The sequence below is a fragment of the Artibeus jamaicensis genome, unplaced genomic scaffold (genome assembly GCF_021234435.1).
Source record: "Artibeus jamaicensis isolate MK-2021 breed Jamaican fruit bat unplaced genomic scaffold, CSHL_Jam_final contig_685, whole genome shotgun sequence".
NCBI lineage: Eukaryota > Metazoa > Chordata > Mammalia > Chiroptera > Phyllostomidae > Artibeus > Artibeus jamaicensis.
Genome location: NW_026521924.1, coordinates 7,152,253 through 7,170,822, shown reverse-complemented (window position 1 = coordinate 7,170,822; position 18,570 = coordinate 7,152,253). Strand labels below are relative to the sequence as shown.

Here is an 18,570-nt window from a genome sequence, read left to right as displayed (position 1 = left end):
TTGTAAGACTGGTGGTTGTGGATGTGGAAGGCAAAGAGAATGGAGGTATCAAAGATGATTATTAGTTTCTGGCTAAAGCAACTTCATGGGCGGTGGTGCCATTTACCAGGATAAGAAAGGTTAGAAAAGTGTTAAGATTGGGGTATTTTTGTTGCTATTGTTATTTCTGTTGTTTAATTTGGACTTCTATTGTTTGTTTTCATTGTGTTGGTGGGGTAGCAAAAGGGAGGAAAGAAAGATTAACAAATCCATTTGGGGCAGGGTATGTTAGGTAACGTATTTTGCTGTGTATAATGCACTCCCATGTATAATGTGCACCCATGTTTTTGGTCCAAACTTTGAGGGAAAACAAACCTTTCATTTTAATTTTTTAATTCATTATTTATTTATTTATTTATGTTTAGATACTTTTTTATACTATAAAGAAATTTTAGCATTTTAAAAAATATATTATGGTACAAGAAATTTTATGTAACAAATAATTACAAAACATAAGAGATATGATGTATTTCAGGTACTACCCACATATAATATGCACGCTTCTTTTTCCCTCAAATATTTTGGCAAAAAAGTGTGCACTATACATGGAAAAATATGGTATATTACCTGTTCAAGACTGACATCATGGGTTGTCTAGGTTTCCAGGTGAGGGACATTCGTATAAATGAGGTGTGTTTGAATGCTGCTCTTTCCTACCAAGTCTGGATAAATTAAACCTCAAATATGTTAGATGGATTGAATAACCTTTAAAGTCATTTCTGAACCCACACCACTCTATCTTTACCTTCTGCTTATGTGCTCATTAAACACAGCTCATAGGACTGTTGGTATACAGGGAAGAAAAGTGCCCCCTCCCAAATTCACACCCAACCAGAACCTGTGCATGTGAGCTTATTTGGAAACTGGGTCTTTATGCTGTAATCAAGTTAAGATGGAGTCAGACTGAATTACAATGGGCCCGAAATCCAGTATGAATAGTGTCCTTATAAAAAGGGGAAATTTTGCCACATGAAGATAAAGGCAGAGATTGGAGTTATCCTGTCACAAATCCAGGAGTATCTGGGGCTATGAGAAACTAGTAGAGGTAAGAAAGAATCCTCCTCTAGGGGTGTCAGCGGGCACCCTGCTTGTCTACGCCTTGATTGTGGACTTCTAGCCTCCAGAACTGTAAAAGAATAAGTTTTTGTTTTAAGTCGCTTGGCTTTTGGTAATTTGTTGTGGCAGCCCTAGGAAACTAATACAGTTGAGAAGATGAAATGAGATCACATGTTTGAACCTGACTAGCATGATACAAGGCACCTAGTATAGGTTAAATAAACATCCCTTTTCTTTCCTATTGTCGTGGTCCCCACAACTTTCTTGGTGGTTTATATTACAAGCAATCCACACACCCACCCACTGAGGTAAGACTTACTTACCTAAAGTCTTCCTATGCTTCTTTGACAGACAAGGTAATTGAGACTTGGTAAAGTGAAATAGCTTGCCCAAGATCACAATGCTAAACATGGGAGTCAGAGCCCAAACTCAGCTGTCTCATCACCAAGATGATACCACAACCTAGACAGAACACCTGCCTCTCACACCTGCAGTGTTACAGCAAGCTCTGACACAGTGAAGGAGAGGCAATGCCAAACTGTGTTTTCAGTGACTGCAATTAAAACTCACGTTTATTTCCAAAATAGCAGACTGCAAGGACATAGTACAATCAATCTCTACCCATTCACACAGGGACAGAAAAATTTTATTCTAAGGCCAAATCTATCAATGAACTTGTCATCAACTTGCATTGCTTCCATTAACAGTGCTTCTGCTTTGCACATATGTATTCCAAGTCAAGGTACTATCAGAATGGACATTTATGACTTTAATTTAGTTAAATGCATTTTCCAAAAGCATTCCTCAGTTCATTTTGATGACTGACTCATTTTTGCTAAAGAGACCATAAAATAAATGCTGTATGTACAAAAGGGAAGTGTCTCTAAACTTTGTAGACAAAGATGTTCATCGTTTAAGTTATGAGGCAGAAAATAAAGGCATATTCTAAATTTACCTTCCCTTCCTGAGTTGTACTGCTGAATATAACAGATATACTAATATAGTGTGACAGAGTTATTATTTTGGGATACGGTAGGGGCTTCAAAGATCATCTAGTCCATCTGGACTCAGGTGAGAGTGTCTACATGCCACCAGAGCCCAGAAGATAAAAGGATGTGCTGAGAGGTTCTGTGAGTCACCCAAGACTCTGTGGCTTTTTCTTGGTAGAACCTCATAGAATGCCAGGTTTCCTGATTTCCCCCAAAGTGTGTTCAGCCTTCTAAACTATCATTAACTATTAACTATGACACTTTCATCTGGCTTTATGCCAGCTTCTTTTTGTCTTTATTAATTTGGCCTTAAAAAAAAAGGCCCACCACTGATAGCCTCAATACTTCAAATTCCTTTCATTGATATCTTATGTTGAATTAACTTGTGTCCCATGTTTAAAGCTCCAGATAAACACGCATGGGTTCGAGAAGAGCTCCAAACTGGGCGCTTGCCTCCGGACTTTTCAAGGGTGCCTCCAGGAGGCCGACAGAGCATTTAATTTTGACAGGAGTTTGGAACCGAGATCCTCTTCCACACTCTGCCCACACGCGTGCCCACAAGCAGAAGTTCTCTTTCACCATTACAACCCACCACGCACGCACACACACTTCAAGCAAGTAACAAAGGAAAACACAGCCCCATAAAGGCTCAGCTATTGCATCTTCCAATTCACACCTGCCAAGAGACAAAAACCACACGGGAATCCTGCCCTGGCAATACGTCCAACACTCCTCTGAAGATGCAGGCTTCGTGACACCCCCGGGCGTGCACGGCTGTATACACAAAGAACTGGTGCTGGTCTTGCCTGCGGTCCGGTCGACCAGCGCACCCCCAAGACTGGTATCCGAGGTTCTTCTCCACGCCCTCCCACTCAGCAGAAAGGAACTATCCTTTATTTGACCCGCGGAGAGCCCAGGCTGGATGGTAGCGCAAGGGTGTGTGTGAAGGGGGCGGTGGGCGGTCCCCACATCCCTTCCCTCCAGCCAGCGGGTCCCCAGCCTTTGACATCTCCTAGGAGATGCACAATTGCGCGCTGTCACAGATGTCCGCTTTGCATCCTCTCCCGGCAAAGCAAGATGCCCCGGGTCCCAGCCGTGCGCATCCTCGCAAGCGCCCCTCCCCGCGTCCATATCCACCCAGGCAGCCCCTCCAGGCGCGCTTGCCTACCTGGTGGCTGGCAGTCAGCGAAGCGGTGGTGCCTCATCCCTTTCTCCGCCTGGGCTCCTACATCGCTAAGAGCGCCATGTTCGTGGTCTCGCCGGGCACACGCCGGGCAACTACTACGGGCTGGAGGCAAGGGGTGCGGGGGCCGCTAGCAGGGGGTGGGAGGCTGAGCCAAAGCTTTCTACTCTCCACCCAAGCCTCCCCCAGCTACTGAGCATGCCCAGCTGCCCGGCGTCGCCCCTAGGAGGACTTTCCGCGAGCACACGCAGCTGCTCCGGGTTTTCGTGGCAGCCGGCGGGAGGCAGGCGGTAGCCGCTGCGGGGGGTGGGGGTGGAGAGGTGTCGGGGAGGGTCGGGGGAGTGTCTACTCTCCGCGGAGCCCCGAGCTGGAGAAAGCCGCCTTTCGCCCATCCAATCACACTTGTCCTCTACCTTCCCGGGCGGGGGCAGCTCCTGCACGCCCCCTCCCCACACACCCCGGTTTTGCAGAAATTTTGTGCAGGACAAATGCAGGGCTGAGCTTGGCTAAGGAGGAGAGCAGAGAGTGGGAGGGGGCGGGGCTGAGAGATCCTTCAGCTAGCTTCATTGCTTCCACCTGGACCAGTGTTTCTTAAACTTAAATGTGTGGGTCAATTAGCAGGCAGGTTCAGATTCAGTGCTAGCAAAACTGGTTCTTGAGATTCTACTAGCAAAACTAGCTCCCAGGTGGTGTGTTGCCACCTGGTCCTGCCACCACAACTGAGCAGCAAGGATGTGGAGACTGTGACCTCCCAATGGCCATCCTTCAATCAACCTGCCCAGAAATGGTCTCTGGTGTCCGCAGAGGCCCCTTCTGCCCACAGACGCTGTGGCTGCAAACAAATGAAGGTGCCTTCCCACCCTCGGGGAGGGTGACGGTGCTTTGCTGGCCCTGAGAGGAATCTCAGAAGAGCTGGGCTCTGAGCACCGGCACAAACTGGCTACTTTCTGACAGCAACTGAGGCCTAGGGGATATGGGATCCTAGACCTCTTCATGCTCTGTTTGCTAGTTGACTAGCAAAGTAGTTACTAGTTGAGCCTCTACTCAAATTGGAACCAGTCTGTCTTGGTTGTTCCCCTACCTTTCCTGAACTGGGACAAAATCTCAGACTAGTTATCAAAGTGTCAATTTGGTGTATTTATAATGGTAAGGATGGGCTTGCCTAATTAAGAAGACTGATAAGAGTAGAGTGGTTATGTACCAAGAAGAGGCAGGACTTTCTGATGAAAGATGAAGCTTGTAATATCTTGTGATTCATCTTCAATCTCCCAGTTGTCCACTTTCTTCCCAAACTCCAAAGGCTTCAGAATTGTCCATAGTTTTCACTGTCTATGCTACAAGTAAGAAAGAGACATTCACCAAACCAGTCATGAGTTTTCAGCCTTGGAACAGAAGTCTCACCCTTGTCTGTCCTCAGATGCCCTAACAGTACCATCAGGAACTAGTTATGATGTGGCATCTGTTCCCATAATTGGATAGCAGATTAAAAATAAGAGTTTGTATCTATTGGTACTCTGTTATACTCAATAACTCTAAAACAGCTTTCTAGTTAATGGTGCAATATACGCCACTTCCCTCTTGTTTGTCTTTCATTCACTCAGTGCCCTCCATGTCTGGCTGCCACAAGAAAAGAGGAACCGTATGATAAATGGATGATTACTTTTCTCCCTCAATATTCCTATGTATAAAGGAGAACTATGTCCTGGTACATGGTGTCCTGTTTTTCTGTTTAAAGGAATAGGAGTCTCTAAATCCATCTTTTTATTCTCTGAGCCACCCAAGTAGCCCTAAATCCCACCACTCCCACACCACCCCATCTTTATTTGCATAAATATTTTCTATTTTTGACTTTCTTATATGTGTGCTGGCACAGATGCAAATGCCAGAAAATGTTTTATACAGGTGTTGTTTATTTGTGAGTGATTGGTATCTATTAACATTTTCCTTCAAAACACTGAGCTTTAATCACTTAAAATACTCTTACTGTTATAGATAAAGCTTGTGTTTCTATGGTTGCTTCTACTGGTTAGACACTATGGTTATTATTAGTTGCCTCAAATTTATTTAGGATTGAAGGAGGGGAGACATTATAAATGAGTAATAAGACCATTTCTCTAAATATTACATTGCATTAAGTCCTAAGGGTTTTCTTTTTACATAAAAAAATTTCTTGAGAGTTTACCAGGCAGGGTGCTTAGGACAGACACCTGTCTGTGGGAGATAAAGGCAGCAAGAATGGGCAGTGGTAGAAGTTTAGTTACCATGCAGGCCAAAGACAGTCTTGGCCACTAGTCCTCCAGGAAGCTTTGGAGGTAGGAGGACCCTTCAGAGTTTTTCCGAATTGGTACAGTCCTTTATATATTAACATTAATCATTACATGCACTGCCTTGGAAGGGGCATGAACTTGAGATAAGGCAGCTCTCTGAAGCTGAGGCAATCCCTGAAGAAGAGAACAGCTAAAAGCTTTCCCTGGACTATGATCCCTGCAGCTGAAAAGATGGGTCCTTTACTTAAGAGGGATCTGGGTAACACATTACTTTGTCTTCCAGACTAATACATTTATTGAATACATCACTTTTGAATACACAAAATAGGTCTGATTTGTCAGAGGGATTCAAAAACTTTATTTTTAAATAAGTAATAGACATTCTCCATGGCTCACGGGTTTAAAAGTTGGAAAATAACCTGTAATCAGTATTGGAAGTTGTTAGAGTTCATCCAGAAGACACGATCGCCTGTTGATCCATGGGCTGAATCTGGGTAATTGGAGGCTCCTTATTCCCTACCTTGTCCTTGGAATGTATTCTCTGCCCACCATTCCCACAGTAGGAAACAAATTCAAGGATAAAACCTTGTTAGAATAACGTATTGTTGAGACCACCTGGACAGTATATGTGACTAGACCTAGTTAAGGCTTCTAGATAAACTTGGTGTGTGCAGAGATGGATTCGTCTTGTGGGTATCCAAGACAAGGCTTATATGTAAGCTCCTTTGCTTATTAAAACTGCCACCTACCAATCCGGAGTGTTCTGCATATTTTTTAGATCTCTCCTTTCCTTCCCAGTATGGGGTCCAATTTCACATTTCACCTGGAAGCTCCCAAGTATGCCTCCTTTACACACTCTCCCTTAGGAAACAGAAAAGGAATACCCCCTGATGTATTTTTATGAGGCCGGCATTGCTCTGACACTAAAACTAAAAAACACAATAGGGGAGGAAAAACTACAGGCAAATAGTCTTTTGAACTTGGCTGCAAAAATCCTCAAAAAAATTTTAGCAAACCAAACCTTACAGTGTATAAAAAGAATTATACATGATGCTCAAGGGAAGTTTACTCCAGGATTTAGAGCTGGTTTGACATTTAAAAATTAGTTAATGTAACAGGAACAACTATAAAAGACACATGGACAAAAACTGGGCAGGGGGTGAGAATGGGAGGGAGGGGGAGGGCCGGGTGGGTGGTCAAGTACAGAAAACTGTACTTGAACAAGAATTCAAATTTAAAAAGTAGTTAATGTACCATACTAGCCAACTCAGAAAAAAATAGGATTATATCAACTGATGCAGAAAAAATGACAAATCTAAGTTTTTATGATTAAAAAATCTTAGCAAGTGAAGAATAGGGAGAAATTGCCTGAACTTCATTTAAAAGATCTAAAAAGCCCCAGCTAACGTTAAACTTAATGGTGAAAGACTAACTGCTTTTCCTCTAGGATGTAGAATAAGACTAGCATGTTTGTTTCCACCATCCTATTCAGCATAGTACTAGAAATTCTAGCCACTGCAATAAGGCAATAAAAACAAAAACAAAACATTCGATTGAAAAGGAATATGCAAAATTGTCTCTATTTGCAAGTGATATGAGTGTCTAACTAGCAAATGTGAGGAAGTCTACAAAAACAAGTTCTATAACTAATAATTGAGTTTAGCAAGCTTGCAGGATACATGATCTACACACAAAAGTTGATTGTATTTTGGTATACATGGGACAATAAAATTTAAAGCAAAATATTACTTACATTTTCTCCAAACAAAGTGAAATATTTAAGTATAGAGTTAACAAAACATGTACAGGAACTGTATGATAAAAATTACAAGATACGTGGTTGGTGTGGCTCAGTGGATTGAGCACCAGCCTGTGAACTAAAGGGTTGCTGGTTTGACTCCCAGTCAGGGCACATGTTTGGGTGGCAGGCCAGGTCCCCAGTAAGGGGCACATGAGAGGCAACCCCACATTGATGCTTCTCTCCTTCTCTCTCTCTCTCCTTTCCCCTCTGTCTAAAAAATAAATAAATAAAATCTTTTTTAAAACATTACCAGATACTAGTTAAATAAATCAAAGAAGACTCGAATGAATAAAGAGATGTGTTATGTTCATGAATTAGAAGATTTAGCGTAGCAATGATATGAATTTCCGCCTATATTTATCTAAATGTTTACTGAAACATCTACAAAAAATTCCAGTATGACTTTGTAAACAGAGTCAAATTTATTGCAGCATTTATATAAAAGATCTTGGGCTCTAGAATAGCAAAATAAGTAAGAATAAGATAGGAAGAATTACTTCTTCCAATAGTAAGACTTTTTCTACAGCTAGAGTAATCAAGACAATGCGGTATTTGTAGAAGGGTAGACACGTAGATCCATGAAACAGAATAGAGATCCTAGAAATAGGTTCACACATATGACCAACTGATTTTGGAGGAAAATGAAAAAGTGATTCAATGGACAAAGCCTAGCTTTTGCAAAAAAAAAATGGTGCTGGGACAACTGGATATGCATAGGCAAAAAATGAACTTTCCCACAACTAACATCACACTCAATGGTGAAAGAATGAGGCCCTTTCCCCTACAGTCAGGAACAATGCAAGGATCCCCACTTTTGCCACTCCTATTCTACACAGTCTTGGAGGTTCTGGCGAGAACAGTTAGATAAGAAAAAGAAGTAAATGCATACAAATTGGAGGCAGAAGTAAAATCATCTCTGTTTGCAGAAAATGTGATGTTGTATGTAGAAAATTCTAAGGATCCTGTACCAAAAGAAGTTAGAATAGATGAATTCAACAAAAGTGCAGGTATAAAATTAGCACATAAAAATCAGTTGCATTCTTATATACTACTAATTAAAAATCAAAAAATAAATTAAGAAAACAATTTAATTTTCAATAATATAAAAAACACTAAAATATTTAGGGATTACTTTAACAAGGAGGTGCAAGACTTACACACTGAAAAGTACAAAACACTGTTGAAAGAAATTAAAAGAAACACATAAATTGAAAAACTCATGTTTATTGACTGGAAGACTTAATATTGGTAAGATGTCAGTACTAATAAATGCAATTCCTAATAATCTCAAAGACTTTTTTAGAAAATTAGATAAATTGAACTACATAAAATTAAAATCTTCTGTGCAAAAGATACAATCAATAGAGTGAAAAGGCACCTCACAGCACAGAAGAAAATATTTGCAAATTATATATCTGATAAGGGAATACTATCTGGAATATATAAAGAACTCCTAAAACTCAACAACAACAAAAACAACCTAATTTACAAATGACCAGAGAATTTGAATAAACACTTTTCCAAAGAACATATGCAGATGGCCAATAAGCACATGGAAGATGGTCACTATCATTAGCCAAAAATACAAATCAAAGCCACAGTGAGGTGCCACCTCATACCCACAGGGATGAAGAGATCTATATAGAAAAGAAAAAACAAATAAAATAAGTGTTGTCAAGGATGCAGAGATATTAGAACACTTGTGCACTGCTGGTGAGAATGTAAAATGGTATAGCCACTATGTAAATAGTATAGCAATTCTTCAAAAAAATTAAACATAGAATTACCACAAGGTAATTCTACCCGATCGAGCAATTCTGCCCGTGGGAATGTACCCAAAGAATTGAAAGCAGGGACTTAAACTGATATTTTCACACCAATTATTACAGTAGCTTTGTTTAAAATAGTCGAAAGATAGAAACAACCCAAATGTTGGGTTGATAAAAGGATAAACAAAATATAGTATATTGTAATATGGATGAACAATATACTGAGTGAAGTGGGTCTAACTCAAAAGGACAAATATTGTGTGATTCTACTTATATGAGGTATATGTTGAGTAAAATAGGCAAATTCAAAATAGGCAAATTCATAGACAGAAAGTAGAATAGTATTTACCAGGGGCTGAGGGATGTGGAAGGATGGAAGTTATTGTTAAGTTGGTACATAGTTTCATTATGGAATAAGAAGACATTTCTGAAGATGGATAGTACTTATGGTTGCAAAAACAAAATGAGTGTTAAAAAATTAACTCAAAATAGATATTGGACCTAAATGTAAAAGTATAAAACTCAGAAAAAGTAAAAGATCCAAGATGCAAAATAGGTAGAAGGTAGATTCACCTCCTCCCAGGATAAAACTGGAATTACAGCTAAATTATAGAACAATTATCCTGAGTAACCAAATGAACATTAACTGAAGAAAAGTGTTACAACCAAGGATTTACAGAGGAAGCCACATCAAGACGAGTAGGAAGGGCAGAGATGGAAAAAGAGCTGGCCCTGCTCCCACAGGCAGCAGCTGAGGTTTCAGAGGAATATCTCAGCTGCCTATGTGTGGGGGTTCCCCCTGAGAAGTGTGGAGTCTCAAATCCAAGCTGGACTTTCCAGCCCAAAGCACCAGAGCCAGACAAAGTCATTCACATAACAACTGGCTGTGAAAATCAGTGGAGATTCTGTTCATCGGAGACAGAAATCTGCTAGAGACATAGGCACACTCTTAGGGAGCTAACTTGCCTGTAGAAGGAGGGCAGGACTAGAGATGTGTGAGTCGAGTCTGGAGTTTGTGGCTCTGGGACAAGAGCTGAGGGAACAGCAGCCAGGATACCTGTGTTGAGTCACTCTCCCACACTACAAATGCCATCTTTTTTCAGTGCAGCACTACTCTTCATATTGCATCAGCCTTGGGGGAAGCAATAGCCCCACCCTCTGGACTCCCTCTCCCCTCAGCCTGCAGAGCTTATACCTTGCTGAGAAATCAGCTGCCTTGGCTGAGGTGTAGAGGTCTGAGCAGACTCAAAAGGTATCAGTGATTGAGTTGTGTGGCTTTGGGATGGTGGCCATTTGCATTACTTTTCTGTCAACCTGACTGGTGCTTCCCCTTCATGGGAGATCCACTAGCCCCACAGTCCAGGCTCCCAGTAGACACACCTACCAATTCCTGGTGACTCTGACCTACCTGTAAGGGCTGGGCAAAATCTAGGACAGATTTAATTGTGTGGCTCTGGGGTGGGGACCACACCCCCCATTCCCCAAAGCCTAATAGGCATCTCCGGCTTACAGAGATGACCTAGCACCATTCTCCACACTGCCATGGGCCCAGTCCTGCTGAACTCAGGCTCCCCCTCACTGAATTGGGGACAGACTGAGTTGTGTGGCTCTAGGACAAGGGCCATTTGTCATTGAAACACCTGAGCAGTGCAGAGCCCTCCCTTCACACAGTCAAATCTTGGTTGGTTGGGACCTGATAAACTCTACTAGCCTCATCAGGATGACTGGCTGAGATCCCACCTCAACATAAAGGAGTGCAAGCAGTCAGTAGGTGGCAGCTAGACTTGGTATACCTGGGGACTTTTGCTGAGTGGCTTCAGGCCCAGTACTGGCACCAAGTTTGAGCCTGTATAAATTCAATGAACACTACTCCCCCTTACCCAGTGACTTACTGAGAACCTACCTCATATAACCTGAGTACTGCTAGAGGCTCATTCAGTGACTGAGATAGGCATTCAGCAGGTGGAAGCAGGTAGAAGCAGATCTCAGCATGCCCAGAACATTTACTGACCTGCCTCTGGACCTGGTGCTGGTAATAGCTGGCCATGGTACACAGTCTGGTCCTTCATGTGCACAACCAGGCCCAGCAGAGGCACCTCCAAACTGTGGATAGTTTTGCAGCTCCCAACAGGTTACTCAGGCCAGTCACATTGGTATTGACATTGGTATGCATGAAAGTCGCTCCCAGAAACCTTGAACCAACATACCTGATGACTGTCTTCAGACAATATCAGAGCAGAAAGCAGCAAGTTTCAGATCTGGAAAGATAGATTATAGCCAGTGAAAATGAAGCAGTGATAAACAAAAAACTCCCCCAAAACAAAAATTCTGGACCAGAGGGCTTCATAGGTGAATTTTACCAAATATTCAGAGAACTAATACCTCTCCTTCTCAAACTATTCCAAAAAATTCAAGAGAAAGGAAGACTCCCAAGTTCATATTATGAAGCCAGCATTATTCTAATTCCAAACCAGATGAAGACACAACAACAACAACAAAATTATAAGCAAATATCCCTGATGAACATAGATGCTAAAATCCTTAATAAAATATTAGCACATTAGATCCAGCAATATATTAAAAAGATCATACACTATGATCAACAAGGATTTATTTCAGGGATACAAGTTTAGTACAATATCCACAACTCAATAAATGTAATACACCACATAAACAAAAGAAAAAACTACATGATAATATCAATAGATGCAGAAAAACATGATAAAATCCAGTGCCCACTTATGATAAAAAGCTCCCTAGCATAGTGGAAATAGAGGAAACATTCCTCAACATAATGAAAGTCATATATGACAAACCCACAGCCAACTATACTCAATCGGCAAAAGCTACAAGGGTTTCCCTTAAGATCAGAAACGAGACATGAATGTATACTTTCATCACTCTAATTCAACACATACTGGAAGTCCTAACCATAGCAATAAGATAAGAAAAAGAAATAAAAGGCATCCAAATCAGAAAGGAAGAAGTAAAACTGTCTGTATTTGCAGATGACATAATTCTGTATATAGAGAACTATAAAGATTCCACCAAAAGACTACTAGAACTGATAAATGAATTCTGTAAAGTATCAGGATAAAACAAATTCAGAAATTAGTGGCATTTTTATATACCAATAATAAATTATCAGAAAGGTAAAGTAAGAAAACAATCTTATTCACAATTGCTTCAAAGAGAATAAAATACTTAGAAATAAACTTAACCAAGGATATAAAAGACCTGTACTCAGAAAATAATAAGATTCTGATGAAAAAGTTGAAAAACACTCAAATAAGTAGAAACATATATTATGTTCATGGCTAGGAAGCATCCACATCATTAAAATGTCCATACTACCCAAAGAAATCTATAAATTCAATATAATTCCTTTCAAGTTACCAATGGCATATTTCACAGAACAATTATTCCAAATATTTGTGTGGAACCACAAAATACCCCAAATAGCCACAACAATTTTGAGAAAGAAGAACAAAATTGGAGGAACTATGCTATCTGATATCAAACTATACTACAAGGCCATAGTAATATAAACAACATGGTACTGGCATAAAAACAGATACATAGATAATTGTAACTGAATAGAGAACAAAGAAATAAACCCATAACTTTATAGTCAATTAATATTTGACGAAAGAGGCAAGAACATACAATGGAAAGTCCATTCACTAAATTATATTTGGAAAATTGAACAAATACATGCAAAAAAAATTAACTAGGCCACCTTCTTATACCACGCATGAGCATAAACTCAAAATAGATTAGATTTAAATGTGATATCCCAAACCCTAAAATGATTATAAGAAAACGTATGCAGTAAAGTCTCAGCTATTTTTTGTAACAATATTTTTTCTGACTTATCATCTCAGACAAGAGACACTAAAGAAAAAAATAAACAAATAAGACTCAGAGAATTAAAATGTTTTTGCTCTGCAAAGGAAACCATTAACAAAATAAAAAGACCACCCACAGAAAGGGAGAACATATTTGCCACTGATAGATTTGATAAGGAGTTATTACCCAAAATTTATAAAGAACTTACAAAATTGAACACCAAAATAACAAACGATCTAATTTAAAAATGGGCAAAGGGCCTGAATAGACACTTCTCCAAAGAGGACATACAGATCGTCAATAGACGTATGGAAGGATGCTCAATGTCACTAATTGTCAGAGAAATGCAAGTTAAAACCACAATGAGGAATCACCTCACACCTGTCTGTCATCAATAAAACAATAAAGGACAAGTATTGACAAGGATGTGGAGAAAAGAGAACCCTCATGCATTGTTGGTGAAAATGCAGACACTGGTGCAGCCACTGTGGAAAACAGAATGAATTACCTCAAAAAATTAAAAATAGAAATGCATTATATCTTCAGCAATTCCACTTCTAGGAATATATCTAAAGAAACTTGAAACACTAATTCAAAAGAACATAAGTACCCCTATATTTGTAATAGCATTATTTATAATAGCCAATATTTTGAACTATCCGAGTGCCCATCAGTAGATGAGTGGATAAACAAACAAACAAACAAATGTGGTACATTTACTCAGTAGAATACTACTCAGCTGTAAAAAAAAAAAAAAAAAGATATCTTACTTACCTTTACAACAGCATGAATATACCTGGAGAGCATATGCTAAGTGAAATAAGCCAGTCAAAGAAAGCCAAAGACTATTTGATTCCACTCATATGTGGAACTTAAAGAAGAAATAAACTAATTAACAAAATAGAAACAGACTCATTGATAGAGAAAAGGCTGATAGCTATCAGAGGGGAAGAGAGTGAGGGGCCTGGTGAAAAAATTGAAGGGAGTAAGCAAAAAACACAACCCTCATAGACACAGATAATAGTATGGCGGTTACCAGAGAAAAAGGTGGGTGGGGGAAGGTAGAAGGTATAGGGGGGATAAATGGTGCTGGAAGGAAATTTGGCTTGGAGGTAGTGAACACACAACACAATATACAGATGATATATTATAGAATTGTACTCCAGAAACTTATACAAGTTTATTAACAAAAATCACCCTAACAAATTCAATTTAAAAAGAATGAAACATAGAAGAAAATCTTCAGAATCTAAGTCTAGGAAAGAGTTCTTAGATTTGACACCAAAACCATCTATAAAGGAAAAGATGATAAATTAAATGCCATCAAAATTAAAAATGTGCCCTGGATAGAGTGGTTTAATGAACTGAGTGCCAGCTTGTGAACAAAAGAGTTGCCAGTTCAATTCCTAGTCAAGGCATATGCCTGGGTTGTGGGCCAGGTCCCCAGTTGGGGGCACAAGAGAGGCAACCACGTATTGATGTTTTTTTTTAAAGTTATACCAAGCAGCTGTAAAAAAAAGGAACTCTTACCATTTCCAACACCATGGATGGACCTGGAGAGTGTTAAGCAAAATGAAATAAGCCAGTCAGGCAAAGACAAATACCATATGACCTCACTTATATGTAGAATCACTTATATGAACAAAATAAACTGAACAAAATAGAAGCTGAAGCATGGACATGTGGAACAGACAGCCAGCTGTGAGCGGTGATGGGGAGGAGGGACTAGATGAAAGAAGGTGAAGGGATTATTCAAAGACAACATATGTATAACCCATAGACAACAGTATGGTGATGGACAGAGGAGAGGAGGCAGGGGCCAGGTAGAGGTGGGCAAAGGGGAAAAATGAGAACATCTATAATAATGTCAATAATAAAAACAAAGTTTAAAAAATCATTTAGCTAGACATAGAAAAACAAACAAGTTAAAAACGTAGCCTCTGTTAAGGCCCACATGAAGAGAATAAACAGACAAGCTACAAACTGCACTGCAGGGGAGGTGTGGGATATTTGTAAATCACATTTCTTTTAAAAGTACACTTTATTGATTATGCTATTACAGTTGTCCAATTTTCCCCCTTCACTCCCCTCTGCCCTGCACACCCCCACCCACCCACATTCCCCCCCTTTAGTTCATGTCCATGGTTGTACATATAAGTTCTTTGGTTTCTACCTTTCCTATACAATTCTTACCCTCCCCATGTCTATTTTCTACCTACCATCTATGCTACTTATTTTCTGTACCTTTTCTCCCTCTCTCCTCCTCCCACTCTCCTGTTGTTAACCCTTCATGTGATCTCCATTTCTGTGGTTCTGCTCCTGTTCTAGCTGTTTGCTTAGTTTGTTTTTGTTTTTGTTTTAGGTATGGTTGTTAATAACTGTGAGTTTGTTGTCATTTTACTGTTCATAGCTTTTATCTTCCTTTTCTTAGATAAGTCCCTTTAACATGTCATATGATAAGGGATTGGCGATGATGAACTCCTTTAATTTGATCTTATCAGAGAAGCACTTTATCTGCCCTTTCATTCTAAATGATAGCTTTGCTGTATAGAGCAATCTTGGATGTAGGTCCTTGCCTTTCATGACTTGGAATACTTATTACAGCCCCTTCTTGCCTTTAAGGTCTCTTTTGAGAAATAAGCTGACAGTCTGATGGGAACTCCTTTGTAGGTAACTGTCTCCTTATCTTTTGTTACTTCTAGGATTCTCTCAATTTTAATCTTGAGTAATATAATTATGATGTGCCTTGGTGTGTTCCTTCTTGGGTCCACCTTCTTTGGGACTCTCTGAGCTTCCTGGACTTCATGGAAGTCTATTTCCTTTGCCAGATTGGGAAAGTTCTCCTTTATTATTTGTTCAAAGAACTTTTCCAGTTGTGCTGTACCTCTTCTCCTTCTGGTACCCCTATAATTCAGATGTTGGAATGTTTAAAGCTGTCCTGGAGATTCCTAAGCCTCTCCTCATTATTTTGAATTCTTGTTTCTTTATTCTTTTCTGATTGAATGTTTCTTTCTTCCTTCTGGTCCACAGCATTGATCTGAGTCCCAGTTTTCTTTCCATCACTATTAGTTCCCTCTATATTTTCCTTTATTTCACTTAGCATAGCCTTCATTTTTTCACCTAATTTGTGACCAAATTCAATCAATTCTGTGAGCATCCTGATTACCAGTGTTTTGAACTGTGCATCTAATAGGTTGGCTATCTCTTCATTGCTTGGTCATATTTTTTCCAGAGCTTTGATCTGTTCTTTCATTTGGGCCATTTTTTGTCTTGCTGCACCTGTTACATAGTGAAGGGTAGAGCCTTAGGTGTTCACCAGGGTGGGGTAACCCCCATCACTGCATTGTGATGCTATATGCATGGGAGGGGTTTGAGAGGAAACAATGGTCATTGTTCACTCTCTGCCAGATGTCAGCCACCTCCCCCACTACCCACAAGCAAATTGGGCCTTTCTGGTGCTGATTCCCACATGGGTGGGCTTGTGTGAGCTCTAGGACCTCATGGATCTGTCCAACAAACTTTCCTGTGAGGTTGGGGCTTTTCCCCACTGCTGCCTCAACCCCCACAGGTATTTTCAATCAGAGATTTGAGTCTTTATTTCCCCTCGCAGGAACCCCAGGTTGCCCAGTCTGTTTCGCTCCCCAGTTGTTTCTGCTGGTGTACCTGTGCACAAATGTGGGACTGCTCAGTCTGCAATCTGCCCCCTGGTGGGTCCTCCCGCTGCTGCCTTGCCTGCCAGCTGCAGCCCTGCGTACCCTGCTCCACAGTCTGCCGCCTCACTGGGTCTGCCAGCAATGGTCTCTGCCTGGCTGTTTGTCTCCCCACCTCATACTGGTCTAAATGAGTGTGTTTTCCTTAACTCCTCAGTTGTCCGTACAGTTCGGTTTTCTGTCAGTTCTGGTTGTGTTTTATTTTTTAATTGTTGTTGTCCTTATTTTGGTTGTGCAAGGAGGCACAGTGTGTCTACCTCCATCTTGGCCAGAAGTCTAAACCACATCTTGACATCTAGGATATATAAAGAATTTTCAAAGTTTAATAGTTAAAAAATAACAATTAAAATTTAAAAATCCAATTAGAAAATGATCAAAAGACAAGACACTTCACTGAAGAAGATACACCAATAGCAAATAAGCACATGAAAAAATGTTCAGTTATTGGACAGTAGGAAAATTTAAATTGAGACCACAATGAAATATCACTACACACCTATCAGACTGGCTAAAATAAAAAATACTGACAACGCAAAATGCTGGTGGGGATGAGGAGAAACCAGATAATTTATACATTGCTGGTGAGATTATACAATGGTACAGCCACTCTGAAAAAGCAGTGTGGTAGTTTCTTATAAAACTTAGTGTGCAATTACCAGAAGACCCAGCAATTGTACTCTTGAATTTGTTGCAGAAAAATAAAAAAAATACGTACTGGTCATATTTTTTGACCATAAATATGACCATATTTAGAATGGTCATAGCAGCTTGATTTGTGGTAGCCAAAAAGTGGAAACAGCCTAGATATTCTTTAATAGGTGTATGGTCAAACAAATTCTGGTACACATACCATGAAATAATTATCAGCGATAAGAAGAAACAGATTATTGATACATGCATTAACTTGTATGAATCTCCAGAGGGGTAAATATGCAATCCCAGAAGGTTGCATAGTATATGATTCCATTTATATGACACTTTGAAATAACAACATTTTAGAAATGCAAAATAGATTAGTGGTTTCAGGGTTGAAGGAGGGGGAGAGAGGTATAGAAGGAAGTGGATGTGATTTTGAAAGGGCAAAAGAGAGATTCTTCTGGTGATGGGAATATCTTGATGGAAGTATCTCGACTATAGTGGTAAACATATGAACATATACATATGATTTAATTGTACAAAACTAAATACAATGCACAAAACGAGCACAAGTACTATTAGGGATATGTGAGTAAGATCAGTGAATTATATCAATGTCACGATCCTGGTAGTGAGAGTGTACTATGGTTTTGTAAGATGTTGGGGAAAACTGGATTAAAAGGTAAACACATCTCTCTGTATTATTCCTTAGGATTACCTGTGAATCTGTAACTGGCTCAATAAAAACTTCAGTGAAAAATAATTCATTCACATTTAACTCACCAATACTTACTGAGCACTCCCTAAATCAGTGCTGTATAACAGAACTTTCTGTGATGATGGACTATTCTTTACCTACTGTGATGATAGACTGTTGTTCAAAATAGCCGCCAGTAGCCATGTATGGCTATTAAGCACTTGATATGTGGGTTATGTGGCTTAAGAACTGAATTTTTAATTTTAAATAATGAAAGTCTAATTTTCCACATATAGCCAATGGCTGCCATGTTGGACATCACAGTCCTATATGTCAAGCACTAAGCTAGGCCCTGGAGGCCCTGAATTAATCCTTGTCTCCAGAAGCTCAAAGTCAATGAGAAGGGTGGTAATAAATAAACATTATCAAATATATGACAGATTGGATTGCTCAAAGGCACTTTGAGAGCAAAAACAAAAGACACTTCATCTAGCTATGGTCACAGAGGTCATGAGGAAAGCTTTCAAAATGAAATAACCATCAAGCTGAGTCTTCTGGGAAATTAAGGTAGGCC

At 39.9% G+C, this 18,570-nt stretch overlaps 1 protein-coding gene across 1 annotated transcript in view; it reads right to left on the bottom strand.

The window, feature by feature from the left end:
• The window catches only part of PAK5 (p21 (RAC1) activated kinase 5), a 290,608-nt gene extending 287,279 nt beyond the window's left edge, over positions 1 to 3,329 (bottom strand). Inside the window, exon 1 of the mRNA XM_037136449.2 lies at positions 3,253 to 3,329. The gene's annotated coding sequence lies outside the window, so the exon portion shown is untranslated. The remainder of the gene's footprint in view (positions 1 to 3,252) is intronic.
• Positions 3,330 to 18,570: the final 15,241 nt, after the last annotated feature.